Raw genomic sequence first — 18096 nt, 5'->3', positions numbered from 1 at the left:
ACTTTAGTTAGGTAAGCTCTTAGAATATTTGTTCACACTATTCTGAACTCCCTTCTGACCATACATTTTATAAACATCTCATGTGTGAACTTTGAACATTAACTCCATCTCCTAGTCAATTTATCAGTCTGAGGCTAATTTAATATTATTTTTAGAAAATGTTAAATCCTATTCTATCTTACTTCTTAAATCTAATACATTTTAGACTCACTCACCCTATCATTATTTCCTCTCAAGATAATGCAATATAACTTAATATTAACTTACAGTAAGTTAATTCAGAAGAGAATCTTTTGGAGGAAAAACATACTCTAGAGCTCTGAAGAAATAATTCAATAAACAGTAGAAAGAGCACAATTCTTAGAGCATATAGAAATCCTTGGCCAACTAATCTGATGTCATATGAAATAATAGATATAAATACATGTAAAATGCCTTTGAAAAACTCAGATACTAGGCACAAATAAGGTATAATTTGGGCTATGTCACAATTCCTTTGGTATAGATGATTGAAATTTGAATTTTTAAAAATTCTTTGAGCCTTTTAATCACCTTAGTATATTGCTCTCAAAATATGTTTAACAAAGGTCTCTTTGAACCAATTCTTTAATTTGATTCAATTATATGGGTTTCTAATTTTTTTAATTTAATAAGATTAAAATATTTTCCAATATTAAATCTTAATGCCTTCCAAGTTTGCTGATTTAATTTTAGTTCTGGCAAAAAAATCTATGTTCTAAATTAAGCTTTGACTTCTCTTACTCAAGCTATTTGTTGAAATTTATTATATAGTCTATTAAAGAGGTGGGATGAATATTGATGTGCTGTACCTACTATGTTCTAGAAGCTCTGCTAGGTATTTTACATACAATATCTTATTTGAACTTTCCAACAGCTCTTAGGGGATGGTATTAGTCTCCTTGATTTACAGATGGAGAAAAGAGAACTCAGAATTAAATAATTCCCAAGGGTAAACTAGTTTAGCAGAGTCAGTATTCAAACCCATTTTAGTTTGGCTCAAAAGCCCATATGTTTTTCAATATACTGCCATTTCTTTTGATTGTAAAGAGAAGAAACAAATAGAAGTGATTTTTTTCTAGAGTCCTCTTGGACTGAATTAAATTTACCAAATTTAGAAGCATCCCTCTGGTAAGATTTTACCTGTGAAAAGATAAGAGGCTTAGGAGAATTACCTTTTAGCTCCAAGAGTCAGAACTGAAAACTTTGAGCCTTTGGTTCTCAAGCTTTCTGTGGTCTTATTTCCTTGGAATTCCTCAAGTTAAAAACATTTAAAGCACTTGTGCAAAGCACTTGTGTGCAAAGCACTGTATTAAGATCTCATTCTTTAAATAACAGGTTCTATCACCTCTAAGATGGGTTTTGAATCCTGCAGTTCTGGTCTTCAAAACTTTATTGACATTTTCCTGTCAATTCTAACCAAATTTTAGAAGTACTGACCTCTTAGGCAAATCTTAAACTATATCCACATAAAAGTGACTAAAATAATACAAAAATACATACAAATATACTAAGAAAATGAACAATTGAGACAATTTAAAGCAATAATGAGTCAGAAAATGACAGCAGGATCCACAGATAATCTGGGCAAATATGAAGGAATGTGAGGTACTCTTATCAGTTTGATGCAAAATTTTGTGATGGCATTAAGAGATTAGGGCTTGAAAAGTAGTTACCTTCATTGCTAATGGCAACCTCATAAATTCAGCCACTGTATCAAAAAAGCTTGGGGGAAATAATTATATAGATTAAAATATAAAAGCAAATAACTTCTTAGTTCAGCAAATACTCCTTAACTTATACAACACAATTTTACTTTTTTAACAAATCCTTCAGAAGACATAGATTTCATGTACTATTTAGAGAGTTAATGTAGAGTAGTGAAAAAATATTAGTTTACACTGGTATTCAGGAAGCTGGGATGTTATGGTCCCACATCTACCCTTAGATTGTGTAATAGTGATTTAGCTACATTTTGGGCTTTTCATTCAACTAAAAAATGAGAAATTGAATTCATTAGTAATTATAAGAGTCCTTCTAGCTCAAAAATGTTATGATTCTAAGTGCTTTTGGTAGGAAACACATGAATATTTTCAGGAAGGGGAGAGGTTATAGTTGTTGAGAAAGCTAGCATGGTTGATAAAAAGAGTCATTGTGTGAAACTGTGTGGCCAGAAATAAAGACAAAGGAATGCATCCCCAAGTAGACAGAGGAAAAAAAAGATTTTTAAATGACCAGAACACTTTCTGACCTGGACACTCAGATAATACAAGACTATATTAATGCATACACACACACACACACACTCCTTATTTGATTGATAAATCCATATATCCTTAATTTTAATAAAAATATCACAATGTATCAATATTTTAAAGGAATCAATTTATGGAAAGTACGTAAAAGTCAAATTAAAAGGATTTTCTTATGTTTGAAACCAAAAATCCTATTAAGTGAAAACTGTAGAATCTCTCCAAAATGTAGTTAGACTTGAGATTTTACCCACAAATTTTATATGAAATATATATCTAGTTCCTAAATAGTTTTCCTCAGAGCCATAAACATAAAAAATGCTTAATAAATAAGTTTGAATCCCGAATTAAGTTTATCTTCAAACAGCAAGCCCTGTATATTAAACATAGTATGGTTTAAATTTTTAAAATATATATATATTTACCAGAAACACTAAAAGTATACTCTACTGACATATATCTATATCTAGCCTGAAAACTAATTGAGAAGAAAACAATTCAACCGACTAAAAATTTTGATCCATAGTCTCCAAAAATTGTCAGAATAGTTTATGCTGAATAAAATTGATTTTTGGTTTGCTGAATCAGCACATTCCTTTTGAAGATTCAACATTACATAGCTTTTTAGAAATTCAGCTGAATTGTCTAAAGTTTTATGCAGAATTGCCATGGAGTAGGACTAAAAAGCATCCAAAAGATTTCCCTGCAAAAAAAGAAATCTCATCTGAACATTTATTCTCACTTTGTAAAAGTTCTTTATTACAATCCTAAAGGAACTCTTACAGCCTTTGAGTTTGAACAAAATGACAAAGTGAGGACTCTATAGGGACAATGAAAAGGATGCATCAGTCTTGCTCAATTCGAGGCAAGTCATGATGGCCTACAGATAATCCTTGAAAGGAAAGTATTTAGTATAAATCTGTTTTTGAAAGTTATTTTAATTCCCAGGTAAATTTCATATGTCAGCTTTTATATTAAATTGAATGCCCAGAAGATGTGTGCATTCAATTCAGTCTAATATTAATAACTAAGGGGGTAGTTTGGTATGTCAAAGTAAATCTAAAGGGGTTGGTAACTTTCATTTTAAACGACACAAATTTTTAAAATAAATTAATTGGATCAATGAAAGAGAGAGGTAAAATAATTATTTTAAAATATAAATTAAAGGAAGATCCAAATATTCTTTAACCTAAAAAGGTTTTCAAACCTAATAGGCATGACAAAACCTGTCTTCATTCCTTTCTATTCAGCTCAGCAAGTGCTTTTGAGCTCCAATAGTTAATCAGTTACCAGATTCCACAATCTTTGTTTTTCACACTCCTCACTTCTTGCAGTGAATTTTTCTTCTAATGTACTTAGGATCACCAAGCAGGCCAGCAATTTTTTTGTGTGCCTTAAAAAGACAGTTATTATTTTATCCACAATTAGATTTGTGATATAAAATGTTACTATATAGCAACAGCCTGTAAAACATAATAGTATATTATCAAAGATGTAGATGGCTTGAGATGAATCATTACATCAATAGGTAAAATAAATTTAGCAAAATTCTTTAACCCAGCTTTCTTAATGACTATAGCCATGCCCACCTTACAAAAAAGTATAGCAAAAGTGTATTATATACCAAGTAACCTTTACCTAAACAAATCAATGAACATATGTGCAAGTATTATAAAACAACATCTAACCAGCTTTGTATAAAAGATATAATGCAAGTATTACCATGTTAAAAATAGATATCTTCTTAAACATCATTTCTTAATTTAACCTTCTAAAAGTACATAGAAAATTGAGAAAGATAAAAAATATATTAACTTACCCTTCAATTTATTTAGAAAACTTCTGCTCTTGGTCAAAAGCAGAAGGTGTTTTTCACTGCTGACTTTCCCTAAAGCTATGATCTTACACAGTAAATCAGTGGGAGACACCTCTCTGGACCACACTAGAGTTTGCTAGACACTACTGCTATGTGGAAGAGTTCTGCTGCATCTAAGCTATATAAGGTGTGCAATGGATAACCTAATATGCCTTTCATTTAACTGGCTGGGCAGGTTTCTACCGTCTGAGGAACATGGAATCAAACCAGAATATGTTGGCACAACAGGCCAGTCAGACCGGTTCTTCTGTAGATCCAGAACCCGTCCAACCAGTCTGCATCAAAGGCTAGCCCAACAAGCTGCAGCGGCTCAGCTCTACTAAGCTTGTACCCGGTGAGTTATCCCCACCTCCCGTCAACTCCCAGCAAACTGCTCAGAATGTTGTAGCCTCCAGCAAAATAATTCACAGTTCTAGTGGGAGGGGTAGATCTATGTCAGGTACGGCAAGAGTCCATTGTTATAAGCCTCTTATTGCAAATAACTTGAATATCTATCATCCTCAAAGGTAGGTAATCATTTTTAAAATGCAGACTAAAGTCTATAGAAAGAGATTATCTGCGATGAAGAAGAATCCGTAATGCCTGACATTTCCCCTGGTCCACTTGGTCTAGCTCAGCCTGGGGATGAGGGGTTGATATTCCCCATAAGGGCAGTGGCCCTGAATATTTGAAGGGAGCATTTCTAGAAGGAGGAAAACAAGATGTGGGTTGACCAAACATTTACCTGGGTGTGTTATCTTCCTTGTACTCAATGATCCTCATACCATTCCAGTCTAAAATGGGAAAAACTCTTATTTCTGTATACTAGTACAATTTGGAGAGGTTTACCTTGGATATTCAACAGTTGAACACAAATTCTTGATAACTGCTATGTCCTAGGAACTGTGTCAGGTTCGGGGCTACAGTGGTGGAAAAAAAGACAAGTTTAGTAAGAGGTGGGAACAATGTCTAAGTTCTTAGTTAAGCATGTCTACTAATCTTGTGGATGCAAGAAGTGAGCAACACATGATCACATTTTGACAGAAATTGGTTTGTATTAAGGGAGATCGTATGAGATTTGTTCTTACTCATAATACACATTTAGAGACAGTGTTTCCTATCTACTGATTGAGTAATTCTCCAACTTTCCTGCTTAAGTAAAATTCAAAGACTTAACAAAGAAAACAGATTACTAGACCTCACCTCCAGAGATTCTGATTCAGTAAGTCTGGGATGTTACCCAAGTACTTCCAGTGATCTTGCTGCATTTGTTACAGGGACATAGGCTCAGACTCAATGCTCAGCTTCTTTTCTGTTTGTACCTAATTAAATAGACTATACATTAATCACAGGTTGCCATATTCATCTTTGTATCTCCACTGTCTAGCACTGACGCTTAGAAAGTATTTAATAAATACTCATTAAGTAAATATCTACTCAGGGGCAGAATTTGCTAGATCCTAGGGGAATCACAACTAGTAACTCATATGAATCAAATTGCATTAAGTACTATAATTAGAGTAACTGAGGTAGGAGCACAGAAAAGGGAGCAGGTATGACTGAGTACGGGAAAGACTTTACAAAGGAGATTGGTTTAGAGACTTTCCTTTTTAACCATGACCGATAGTTTTAGGTACCTGACGACACCATGACCTCAAAACTTAGTAATAAGGTTATTGTCTAGAGCAGGAGTCAGCAGATTTTTCCATAAAGGATCAGAGAGTAAATATTTTAGGATTTGTGGGCCGGATTGTCACTATTTTAGCTATTCAACTCTAACATTGTAGCACAAAAGCAGATATAAACAATAGTCAATGAATGGATGTGGCTGTGTTCCAACAAAATTTTATAAACAAGTGTCAGGCTGGATTTGACCCCTGTGCTACAGTGAAACTTGTGAAAATTAGCAAGATTACATAATTAGTTAGGAAAATAGGCTTGGAAGTCAGAAATTGGGTTCCATCCCAATTCTGTTCCTTATTAGCTTTTTCATGAGAATCAGGCATCTGTTTTATTTATAAAATATGAATGAAATTAGTATCTAACCTAAGGTTACTTTAAGATTCAAATAATATAATTCATGTGAGTATCTATCCAAAAATCTATTACATAGTTAGGGTCCACTAAAATGTCAGCTAAAAATAAAAATAGTTAAACAAGGTAATTGAACATAAATATTTATTTCCATTATTTCTTTTCTTTCTTTTTCTTTCCTTCTTCTTTTTTTTTTTTTTTTTTTTTTTTTTGGTAGGGGGAGGTAATTCAGTTTATTTATTCATTTTTAGAGGAGGTACTGGAGATTGAACCCAGGACCTTCTGTATGCTAAGCATGCACTCTACTGCTGAGCTGTATCCGTCCCCTCAATCAAGTCTTTCTTACATTGCATCATTCTAACATTGGTTCTGCTGCCTTCTTCTTTTATATTTAAGTTCAACAGTATAATCCATGATAATCTCCCCATTTTAAGGTAAAGTGATTTTCAACCTTAATTTTATCTACAACCTTAGTTCTCCTCTGCCATGTAACAGTATATTCACAGGTTCCCAGGACTAGAACGTGGACATCTTTGAGAAACCATTATCCTGCCTACCACAGAAATTAGGTCAAAAGTCTCTATATTAACTGGTGAGATTCCCAGATCCATTCCTCTCCTTAGCTTCTGAATACTGGTAACCAGGTTCATATGCCTTACTCTAAAAGCCCCAAACTGGAGAACTTCTCCAAGAAATTCTCAAAACTTTCATCACCCTAATTCAGTGGTAATTAACTAGGGATGATTTTGCTTCCAGAGGCCATTTGGAAATGTCTGGAGAAGTTTTTGATTGTAAACAACTGGGGGAAGTAGGGGAGAGGTGTGCTACTGGCATCTAGTGGATAGGGGCCAGGAATGCTACTAAATATCTTACAATGCACAGGACAGCACATCCTCCATGGCCCACCTCACTGCCTCCCAAAATAATTATCTATCTAAAATGTTAGTAGTACCAAAAATGAAAAACTCTTCTTTAATGTTACTCCTACCAATAAACATCATCTTAATATAAATAAATAAATTCCACCTAGAGTTGCAAATAAACATTTTTATGTCTCATTCTAAGATATAGAATATCTAACATCAAAGAGACAAAAAGAAACCAGTAGATAAAAAGAACTTACAGAAAATAGTCAATGTTGGGAACAGAATAATAATAATTTAAAAAATCCATTATGTTAATTTCTTCAAAGAAATAAGAGAAGATGGTGATTACATGAAACAAGAACAGAAGTCTATCTAAAAGTAGAACTTTTGGATAATAAAAAGAGATATTGGAAAGTAAAAATATAATGACAGAAATAAAGACAATAGAAGTTGGAAGATAAACTTAAGGAAATCTACCAGAAAGTAAAATTTAAAAAACTACTGAAGGATGTGTTACAAAATACGAATAAATTGAAAAAGATGAAAATATGGAATCCAGAGGTAGCTCCATTTCTTCTCTTTGTTAAAGCTCAGCATGGCCACCAGTATTGAAGACTCTGTGATTTTTACTTCAAATTCACATTGCCTATGACTGAGGGAGGAAAAGGGAAGATGGGAAGTGGGGCAGAGGAAGAGGGAGAGAGAGAAGAGGAGAGAAAGAGAAGATGTGAATTTTGGTTTTAGATTTAAATTTAAAAGATTTTTTAAAATGCACGTGTTTACTTACTTTACCCTTTATAAGGGTTAATGTTCAAAGATCATAAAATGAGGAAGGCAGTCAAACTAGTACAAGTACAAACTTGCACCTGCAGAAAAAGTTTGCACAAACATTTATATCTGCCAATATTCATATGTTGCTGTTGCAACATACTATCCAATAGCTAGTAAAACCTGATCACAATGAAATTAGGAGCATGTTTTACCTGGATAAACCTGGATCAGAAAACCTGATTTTGAACTTGCCTCAGTTGTTCTTAGGGTATGGAAACATGGGTTAGTTATTTATCTAACATCCTGAGCCTCAGTTGCTTCATTATTAAATGATGGAGTTTGATTGGATATATTCTAAATATCTATTCACCTCCACACTTCTAAAGTTCTTTTAGGCAAGTGAACAATTTAAAAAATGTGAGAGCAAAAGCAAGATAGTAAGGTAGACCAATCAAGGAAACATTTTACAGAAGAGCAATTTTAAAATGCAGGTTAATTTTAGGTTGTGTTCTCCAAAAGTCAACACTGACACATGGGTTCAGGTACAAATGATTTATTAGAAATATGCTTCAATATGAAACTAGTAAGGGAGTCAGGAAGGCAGGACTAGAAAGGAGAGTAAGAAAAGTAAGGGTATGATTTCAGCATCAGCCTGGTCCCAGGGAACTCTAGAGCATAAATTACAAAAAAGTTTATCTCAAAGGAACTAAGCTTTCATATTCCTGAACCAGTCACTGGCTACTGGCTGCTCCAGGGATTTGTAAACTTACAGGCACTTTCAGCTCTCCATGGGAAGTGGTTCTAGTAACCTAAGAACTTTTGTTTGAAGAAGGTTGTAGGTTATAGCCTTGAAGGAGTCTATAATATTGAAAGAGTGAAGTGTTAAGACTTGTGCTTCAAGACAAGATGGAGTTATAAGAATCAGATTTACCCTACCACCTGAAAGGAAAAACAAAACAAAACAAACAAGGGCAAAATGTGTAAAACAGTGGTTTTCAAGACACTGTACATCAGTCAACAAAGAACAGTAATCTCTAAGAGAGAGTAAACAAATAAGGTGAGCCCTACAATCACTCCAGCTTATTGCCTGGAGAGAGTATCCAGGCCATGGAGAAGAGAGGGGTTTTACTCAGGTAGAATTTAGTGGTTTCATGGAGATTGTCAGATTGGATAAAAATGCAAAACCCAACTATGTGCTCTCCCCAATAAACCAATGCCAAGCTGCACAGTGAAGAAAATGAATAGACAGCTCGTGTGCACATTGTATTTGTGTTGTTAATAAAACCATGAAACTTAAAAAAAAGACCCCATACTTTTAGATATAAAGAAGCATTCAATAAATATATATTACATGAATTGAACCAAATTCTATTTGACTTGGTGACCTGAGCAAATGTTTTCTTTTCTCTAAGCATTAGGTTCCATATCTGTAAAATAAGCACTGGGGGCTAGATGCTCTTCAAACTCCTTTTCAGTTCTGACAATTTATGGTTTACTTTCCTTGAACCTTAATCCCACTCCCAGTAACATCCTCACTAATGAAAAAAAACAGTAGGGGACTTCAATGCCCCACTTTTAACAGTGGATGGATCATCTAGACAGAAAATCAAGAAAGAAATATTAGACTTAAACTACACATTTGATCAAATGAACCTAACAGAATGTATAGAACATTCCATCCACATTAGACCAGATGGACCTAACAGCCATAGAATATTCCATCCAGCAGCAGAATACACATGCTCTACAGTGAAAGTCTAAAAGATTGTCTTCTAAGATCAAGAACAAGACAAGGATGCCCACTCTTGACACTTCTATTCAACATAGTACTGGAATTCCTAGCCAGAGCAATAAGGCAAGAAAAAGAAAGAAAAGGCATCAAAATCAGAAAGGAAAAAGTAAAATTGTCTTTATATGCAGATGACATGATATTATATAGAAAACCCTAAAGCCTCCGTCAAAAACACGGTTAGAATTAATAAATGGATTTCGTAAAGTTTCAGGATACAAAAATCAGTTGAGTTTCTGTACACTAACAAAAAACCATCAGAAAGAGAATGAAGGAAATGATCCCATTTACAATTGCTTTAAAAAGAATAAAATACTTAGGAATAAATTTAACCAAGGAGGCCAAATCTGTACACTGAAAACTATAAAACAGTGATGAAAGAAAGTGAAGAAAACACAAATAAATGTAAAGATATTCTGTGGTCATGGATCAGAAGAATTAAAATTGTTAACATCTCCATACTACCCAAAGTAATCTACAGATTCAATGCAATCTCTATCAAAATTCCAATAGCATTTTTCATGGAAATGGAATAATCCTAAAATTTGTGTGGAATCACAAAAGACCCCACATAGCTAAAGCAATCTTAAGAAGAACAAAGGTGGAGGCATCATATTCCCTGATTTCAAACTATATTACAAGGTTATAGTAATCAAAATAGTATGAAATTGGCATAAAACAGACACATAGATCAATGGGACAGAGTAGAGAGCCCAGAAATAAACCCACACGTATATGGTCAATTAATTTTGACATAGAAGCTAAGAATATACAACAGGGAAAGGATAATCGCTTCAATGAATGGTGTTGGTAAAACTGGACAGCCACATGCAAAAGAATGAAACTGGATCACTATCTTACACCATATACAAAAATAAACTCAAAATATATTATAGACTTAAATGTAAGACCTGAAACAGTAGAACTTCTAGAAGGAAAAATGGAGGGTAAGCTCCTTGACATTTTTTGGGTTTGACACCAAATGCAAAGGCAACAAAAGCAAAAATAAATAGGACTACATCAGACTAAAAAGCCTCTACACAGCAAAGGAAATGATCTACTTATTGAATGGGAGAAAATATTTGCAAAGCACATATCTGATAAGGGGTTAATATCCAAAATATACAAGGAAATCATACAATTCAATAACAAAAAAAGCAAATTACCAAAATAAAAAAAGGACAAAGGACCTGAACAGATATTTTTCCTAAAGAAGACATACAAATAAATGACCAATAGTATATGAAAAGGTCCTTAACATCACTAATCATCAGGTAAATGCATATCAAAACCACAATGAGATATCACTTCACAGCTGCTAGGATGTCTGTTATCAAAAAGACAAGAGATAACAAAAGCTGGTGAGGATGTGGAGAAGAGGAAACACTTGTACATTGTTGGTGGGAATGAAAACTGGTACACCACTATGGAAAACAGTATAGAGGTTTCTCAAGAAATTAGAGTTAAAACTACTATAATCCCACTTCTGGGAATATAGTCAAAGGGAGAGAAATCATATCTCATAGAGATAGCTATACTCCCATGTTCATTGTGGCATATTCACAATAGCCAAGGTGTGGAAACAAACTAATGTCCATCAATGGGCAAATGGGTAAAGAAAATGTGATATATATATTTCATTGTGTTTATGTATGTATGTATATATACAATGAAATATTATTCAGCCATGAGAAGGAAGGAAATTCTGCCATTTGTGACAGTGCGGGTGAACCTGGAGGGCAGTATGCTAAGTGAAATAAGCCAAAGACAAATGCTACATAATATCACTTAAAAAAAAGTTGAACACATAGAAAGAGAGGGTAGAATGGTGGTTGCCAGGAACTTGGGGGTTGGGGAAATAGGAGAGGCTGGTAAGAGGGTACAAACTTTCAATTGTAGGCTGAATAAAGTCTGAAGATGTGGTGACTCTAGTTGGTAATACTGTATTATATAACTGAAATTTGCTGAGAATGTAAATGTCACCAAAAAAATTAAAAAATAAATAAAAGGGTAAATATATGGGGTGATGGATGTGTTAATTAACTTGATGATGGGATCCTTTCACAATGTATATCATCATGTTGTACACTTCAAATATGTTACAGATTTGTCTATTATACCTCAATATAGCTGAAAAAAAGGTCATTGACATATCCAAGGTCCTCTAGGTTATCCTTATGTTATCGTCTAAGAATTTTATAGTTTTGCACTTTGCATTATGTCTGTGATTCATTTTGTATTAATTTTTGTGAAAGGTATAAGATCTGTGTCTAGATTCATATTTTTGCATGCTCAGTTGTTCCAGCACAATTTGCTGAAAAGACTCTTCTTTGCTCCATTGTATTGCCTTTGCTCCTTTGTCAAATATCAATTGACTATATTTATGTGGATCTATCTCTTGGCTAGATTCTATTATATTAATCTATTTTTATTCTTTTGCCAATACCACACTGTCCTAATTACTGTAGCTTTATAGTAAGTCTTAAGGTCCAGTAGTCAGTCCTCCAACTTTGTTCTCCCTCAATATTGTGTTGGGACTATAGCTTTTTCATAAAAATAACTAATATTTTGGCGTGCTTGCCACTTCTAAGCACTTTTTATATAGTAACTTTTAATTTTTATAAAACATTATAAAGTAAATATTATTTAGAAATGAGGAAATAGAGTGATTTTGGCAGCTTATGTTTGGATCTCATGTGTTTACTCGTTACATTATACTGGCTTAGAGATGAACTAGATTTTGATCCTCTAACTGATGTTTATTTTATTCTTTAGTTACTTTTATTTATATTTGTTATTGTTAAGGAGATAATTACCTTTAAAATTCCTTTCAGTAACATACCTTCTTTTTTCTGCCACTTCAGCGAGTGAGGAGGGGTTTTATATTCACCCTCTTCCAGAAAACAGTCTCCTCCGCTGCTCACCAGCTGTTTATTCTGTGTTAGTATTTCCCAAGAGTGCAGAACACTCTTTTTTTTATAGCATACTATCATACTTGTTAGCCTCCTACCTACTACTGTGTGAAGTATTCTGCAGGACACTAGTTTGGAAAAACGAGACAGCACCATTATTCACTGTGTGTTGTAATATCAAATACTCTCCCTGGAATAGCAGCAGGTGTGATTAAAACCTCCCATAATTATCTACCTGGTTTTGCTGTTTATTTTTCATGCCCCCTTTACGTGTATTTTACAAATCTTAGTTAAAATCTTTTGTCACAAATGAAACTAACTTGAGCTACTTAAAGCCAAAAAAAGCAGAGATTTATGAGGCTATAAAGGTATCCTAGGAAGAATATAGGAATATAGGTATTTCAAAAGCAGGGAGTCAGTCTGGCTAAATGGGGAATTTGAACCAGGAAATAGCCTCATTATGCTCATTGCTCCCTCTCTGGGGCACATGGGCTTTCGTTTCTGCATTTATCTGCAAATCTACTTTATTTTCCTTTCTTTGCAGGTCTAAATGTCAGCTAAAATATCCCAGGACTTGAGATTTAGATAATGTTGGCATGAACCGTATTCCACACTCATTGAGACTCTGGAGGCTTATATGGAATTCTATAGATTTCTGAGTGAGGGGCAGTGAAATAAGGGTCTGGGGGAATGCCAGGCTGATGCTCTCCTGGTCACCTCTGGCTCTGGGTCGCTGTTTCCATATCTAGCAGACTTTGTTGAAGATTTGGGGATTTATATCACAGCAATATAATCAGCACTGATTGCTGGGGGATAGGATAGCTTCAACCACTCCTGAGAAATTCCCTTTGTACCTTCATCCACAAAAGTCCTTCCACTTCAGACTTTCCTGCTGAATTATCCTTCTTTCTTCAGGAGGTAAAACAGTTTTTTTCTGATGTCATGCAGAGTAGCTTTACTGTCTCCATTGTTTCTGCCTCTTCTGATACTTTTGCCCTCAGGGCTTTATACTCTATCCTAAGCAGCTCAAACGAAGACACATCCCTTTATGGTTGTACTAGTTTGCTAGGGCTGCCGCATACATACCACAGACTGGGTGGCTTAAAAAACAGAAATGTGTACTCTCACAGTCTGTAGGCTAGAAGTCTGAAATCAAGGTTGGCAGGGTTGGTTTCTTCTGAGGGCCATGAGGGAAGCATCTGTTCCAGGCCTCTCTCCTTACCTTGTAGATGGATATCTTCTCCCTGTGTCTTCCTTCTGTATGTAGCTGCGTCCAGATTTCCTGGTTTTATAGGAACACCAGTCATATTGGATTAGGGCCCACCCTAACTACTTCATTTTAATTTAATTGCTCATTTGAAAACCTGTTTCCAAATACAATTACATTCTAAGATACTGGGAGTTATGATTTCAACATATGAATTTGCCGGGGGTGGGGGGGTACATAATTCAGCCCCTAGCACTGGTATTTGTTGCTAAAATAGTGTAGAGACCAGTGGTCCCTTTTACCTTTGTTACTTTTGCTTCTCTGCGTTTATAAGGGTCGGGGGGTGGGTGGGGAGAAGCCCTCACTATAGCAAGTCAGTTTAAGTAAGCAGCTTTAGCTGATTAGAATTGGGTTCCAATTCCAAATCCCCAGGATAGAGAATCAGGCTGATGAAGTTTAGGTTACATATCAACCCCTGATCACTCAGCACTGGCCAGTGTGAGGTTACTTAGAACCTATCAGGCTGACAGGGGTCCATCCTTGTTGACCAGAGATAGTTTCCAGTGACGTGAGAACAGTTAGGAACTAGTCAGTCACCTTAGGCTTTATCTACCATTAAAAAACCAGTGTAAATAGTGTAAATTAAAATTTATTTAGAATTGGACAGAGTAATATTGTATATTTTCCAATTTTTATTACTAAAACTAACTTCAATAGTAGAATAAACCCTTGAGAATTTATTACTGAGAAGATTTTATGATTCATCAAGACTTAAAAGAGAAAGAACTTGAAATGGGTATTTTATATCTGTATTTAATGTTGAAGTAATTGGTGTACTTAAACTTCTAATATGAAGTCACAGAAGTACAAAGCAAGATGAACTTATGGTTAAATATTACAACTTGCTTTGTTTGAAATTACCTAAGTACTACCTAGGTGCTAATGAATTCTCCAACTTGAGGAGACATGTAATGAAAATTGCATCACTCTGGTTCGAAGTGCTGCTGTAAGCAGTGATTTTTTTTTCCACCCATAGTTTTTTCCTTTAAATTGATACCTTGTGCCAAATTAAGATATACGAATTTGCAAATAACTTCACTTTATATGCCAGCAATAATAACTAGACTCACCAAGGAAAGATAACCTCAGTCACCTTTACAAAAGTCTATGTGTCATATTTTTTCCTTAACTTTATACTTGTGTCACTATGACTTGTTTTTTGCTGTGACACATTAGAAAGAGACTTCCTATGTCTGAAAGAGTAATGACCAGTGTCTTTAATGCCAGAGAACTTGTAATTAATTAGCTGGAAACATGGCTGGAGGTCACATTTTCTAAGTAGCAACATGCCTTTACTTCTGACTTAGAAGGCAGTGGCAAGCTTCTCCCTTCCTACTCCTCCAGTTCTTTCCTCCTTGGCATTATGGTATAGTTGTTAGGAGTTTGGGTTTCAAAATGAGAAAGAACTGTGTTCAAATGCTTGATCAACCATGTACTAGTTGCAAGTTCTAAGGTAAGTTACTGGGCTTCTGAGATTAGTTTCTTCATCTATGAAGAAGGATAATAAGATTATTAAAAGGATTAAATGGGATATTTGCAATGTGTTTAGCGAGAGCCTGGCACATAGTCAATGTTTAAAAAGTAGTAGCAATAGCTAAAAATAATACTAATTATTATTTTCAGTGCTAAGCCTACGGAAACAAAGATGCATGAGGCATCGTCCTTGTCTTGAAGGAACTCACAGACTAACAAAGTATGGGATTCAAAGAAGTATCAGTGTAAATGTATCTTTATACTAGGAAAGCACTTGGAACTTGATAGTTGGTTCTTAATTTTTCCATTGTTTACATTTTTTTACCTTATTATTTTTAAACACACCTGTAAATAAAATTTGTTCTTAACTTTAGATTTTAGGAACTTTATCCTCAGAGCAAGTTATTGTGAATGGCTCATTAGAACTGTAGGCGTTGGCATTCTCTGCCCTGGTCTTAGTTCTGTCCCAGCCACACAGGCTGCCAGGCTCTTTCTTAGGTACCAGGGAGAAGAGAGCCAGGGGGTTATGAGGATCAAAATGATGAACCGTATTCAAACTAGAAAATTGGCTCTGGTCCCAGCTTTGTAAGTTGACAGGAGGAACTAGAAAGTGAGATGGAAACTCAGGTAATCTATCCAGAATTGAGGCAAAGGAAAACAGGCTCACGTCATTCAGTTGGTGCCCAAGGCCAGACTTCCTCCAGGCACCTTGAGGGAAGCGGGAACAGAGAAAATTAGGCGCTCAAGGGATCTGCATAGGAGCTCAGAGCAGCAGCCTGACCTTCACAAAAGCAGCCCAGCCTGGGAGTAGGGTCGGGTAAGAGGGGTGGTGCGAATGGTGCTACCAGTGCTTTAGCCCAGTGGTCTCCAGGCCTTTTTGACTACTGATCTTAAGTTATTTATAAATTATATACACGTACCTCTGTTACCAGTAACATCTCCGTGCATGATAAAATTCATTGTTAGTGATAATTGCAATTATTTAAATAGTTTGAGAAGTAATTTTAAATTATTTTGTCTGGTTTCTTGCCAGATTTGATTATAGTGTTACTGTTTTTAAATGAGGGTAGGCTGATGAAGAAGAGATTAACCTACTTTTTTGTTGTTTGGTGTTGTGTTTGCTTTGTTAATGTTATCTTCATTTTGCCTTTTCTTTGCCTTTTAAAGCCATCATTTGAGGATTAGTTTTAGTAATTCATAAATGCACTTAATTAGGCATATATAGACAGAAATATATTGCTATATACTGAAATCCAATGAAAAATTGGGGTATTATCTCTTTCATTTATAAAACTCTTGCTCCCCCCTTAGGTTACCTTGCATATCATATGGAACTTATATATCTCCCCCTAACACTCTAAAGATGAATGGTGATGATACAGTCTATTTCTTTTTTTATGAACTGATGCGAGAATATGAGGAAGTAACATAATACTTCTTATTATAAAAAAGGAGAAGAGACACAGATTGATGTGTCAGGCTGCAGAGAAGAGGAGAAGGAGCAGAGGTTTAAAAGATGTGGCAAGTACCAGAGGGAGTGAATCTGGGAGAAATAGGTTAATAAAGGATCTTTTCAGGAGGGTTTACTATGTGAAACTGGTGTGGCCTGTCCTCCATATATCCATATCTTTTATTCTGGTTGTATAGTTTTGACTAAATAAGAATGCTGCATTCTTTAAAATTTCTTAATGGAAGAGTGCATACAACACTATACACTTATGTCTTAGCTCTAAAGACACCTTCTTCTGCAGGGAGGAAACTAGGGGACTTTTAAGGAGAAAGAGGCAGATGCATCATCAGAAACTAGGGGAAAGGGTGGAGATTTTCAGGAATAGCCAGGGCATGTGCAGTCCCTCAGGCTCCCTTGCACATAGTGCTAACTGTGCCTAGCAAGGTACAAGGCCCCTTTTGGGCAGAGATCTTAGCATGGTAATGAAGCAAAGGCAACTTTCAGACACTCCTAGATTTGCCCTGCACAGGCGCTGCTCTTGCAGTTAGGCTGGAACTGTTCAGGGCAGTAGACTGTGTTTCCTTTGAGGTGCAACTGAAAAACATTTTTGACAAACATCAGGTCTTTTAGAACAAGAATAGAAATAGGGTAAAGCAGGGATCTTTCACCTCCCTGGAATATGTATGGGTGACAGAAGAACACTAAGTGATGTACTTCAGTGAGAAGAAAGCTAAATGCGGAAAAAAGGAGTAGGGTGTAAGAAACAATGTTGATCAAAGAGACTGGTAAATGTATTGGTAAATTTTTATAAGCACTAACTATACAATCTAATACTAAGAATACTCCTGTGAGATAGCTCCCCCTTTTTATATTTGGGGAAAAGAAGGGTGGAGAGGCTAAGTGTCAAACTTGCATGAACTCACACAGCTGAAGAGTAGAGCTAGGAGAAAGCCCCCTTGTTCAGAAATAGCATGAGACTCAAAAAAGCAATGCCAGCAGCCTGTGTTCATTCTTTGTGCTAACTTGTGACTCAAAGAGTTCTTGTGTCTATTAGTTCTAAAACGTATAAGAAGAATTCACTCGAGTATTATTGTCTGAATTAAAGAGAACACGGAGCAAGAAGATCAACTAAAGATAAATTATGAAAGTATATGTTATTCGAAATCACAGTTGTACAGAGTGAATTTTTTAGTCACTTAGCGTAATTAGTAAACTTGGAGAAATATTAAATAACTGATGGTGATACAACCATGTTAAGAAACTGAAGGCAGAGAAGCCAAATTGAATCAACAAAACTACTCTTAGTAAGTAGGAAAACATAGAGTTCTTCTGTATTGGTGGGTAAATTCTAAACAATAAAACACATGTGATTTTTAAAAAACATCACCTGATTTGTTCTTTAACCAGAC

General features: G+C 35.1%; 1 protein-coding gene across 2 annotated transcripts in view; it reads right to left on the bottom strand.

Annotated features, from left to right (window-relative positions):
* RBBP8 (RB binding protein 8, endonuclease) overlaps positions 1-4253 on the bottom strand; it is a 75117-nt gene extending 70864 nt beyond the window's left edge. Inside the window, exon 1 of one of the 2 annotated variants that reach the window (XM_074352136.1) lies at positions 4090-4253. The gene's annotated coding sequence lies outside the window, so the exon portion shown is untranslated. The remainder of the gene's footprint in view (positions 1-4089) is intronic. The other variant, XM_074352135.1, reaches the window with a different exon arrangement.
* Between the last annotated feature and the right edge of the window lie 13843 nt (positions 4254-18096).

The sequence above is a fragment of the Camelus bactrianus genome, chromosome 24 (assembly GCF_048773025.1).
Source record: "Camelus bactrianus isolate YW-2024 breed Bactrian camel chromosome 24, ASM4877302v1, whole genome shotgun sequence".
Lineage (NCBI taxonomy): Eukaryota > Metazoa > Chordata > Mammalia > Artiodactyla > Camelidae > Camelus > Camelus bactrianus.
This window is presented reverse-complemented; position numbering and strand designations above follow the sequence as displayed.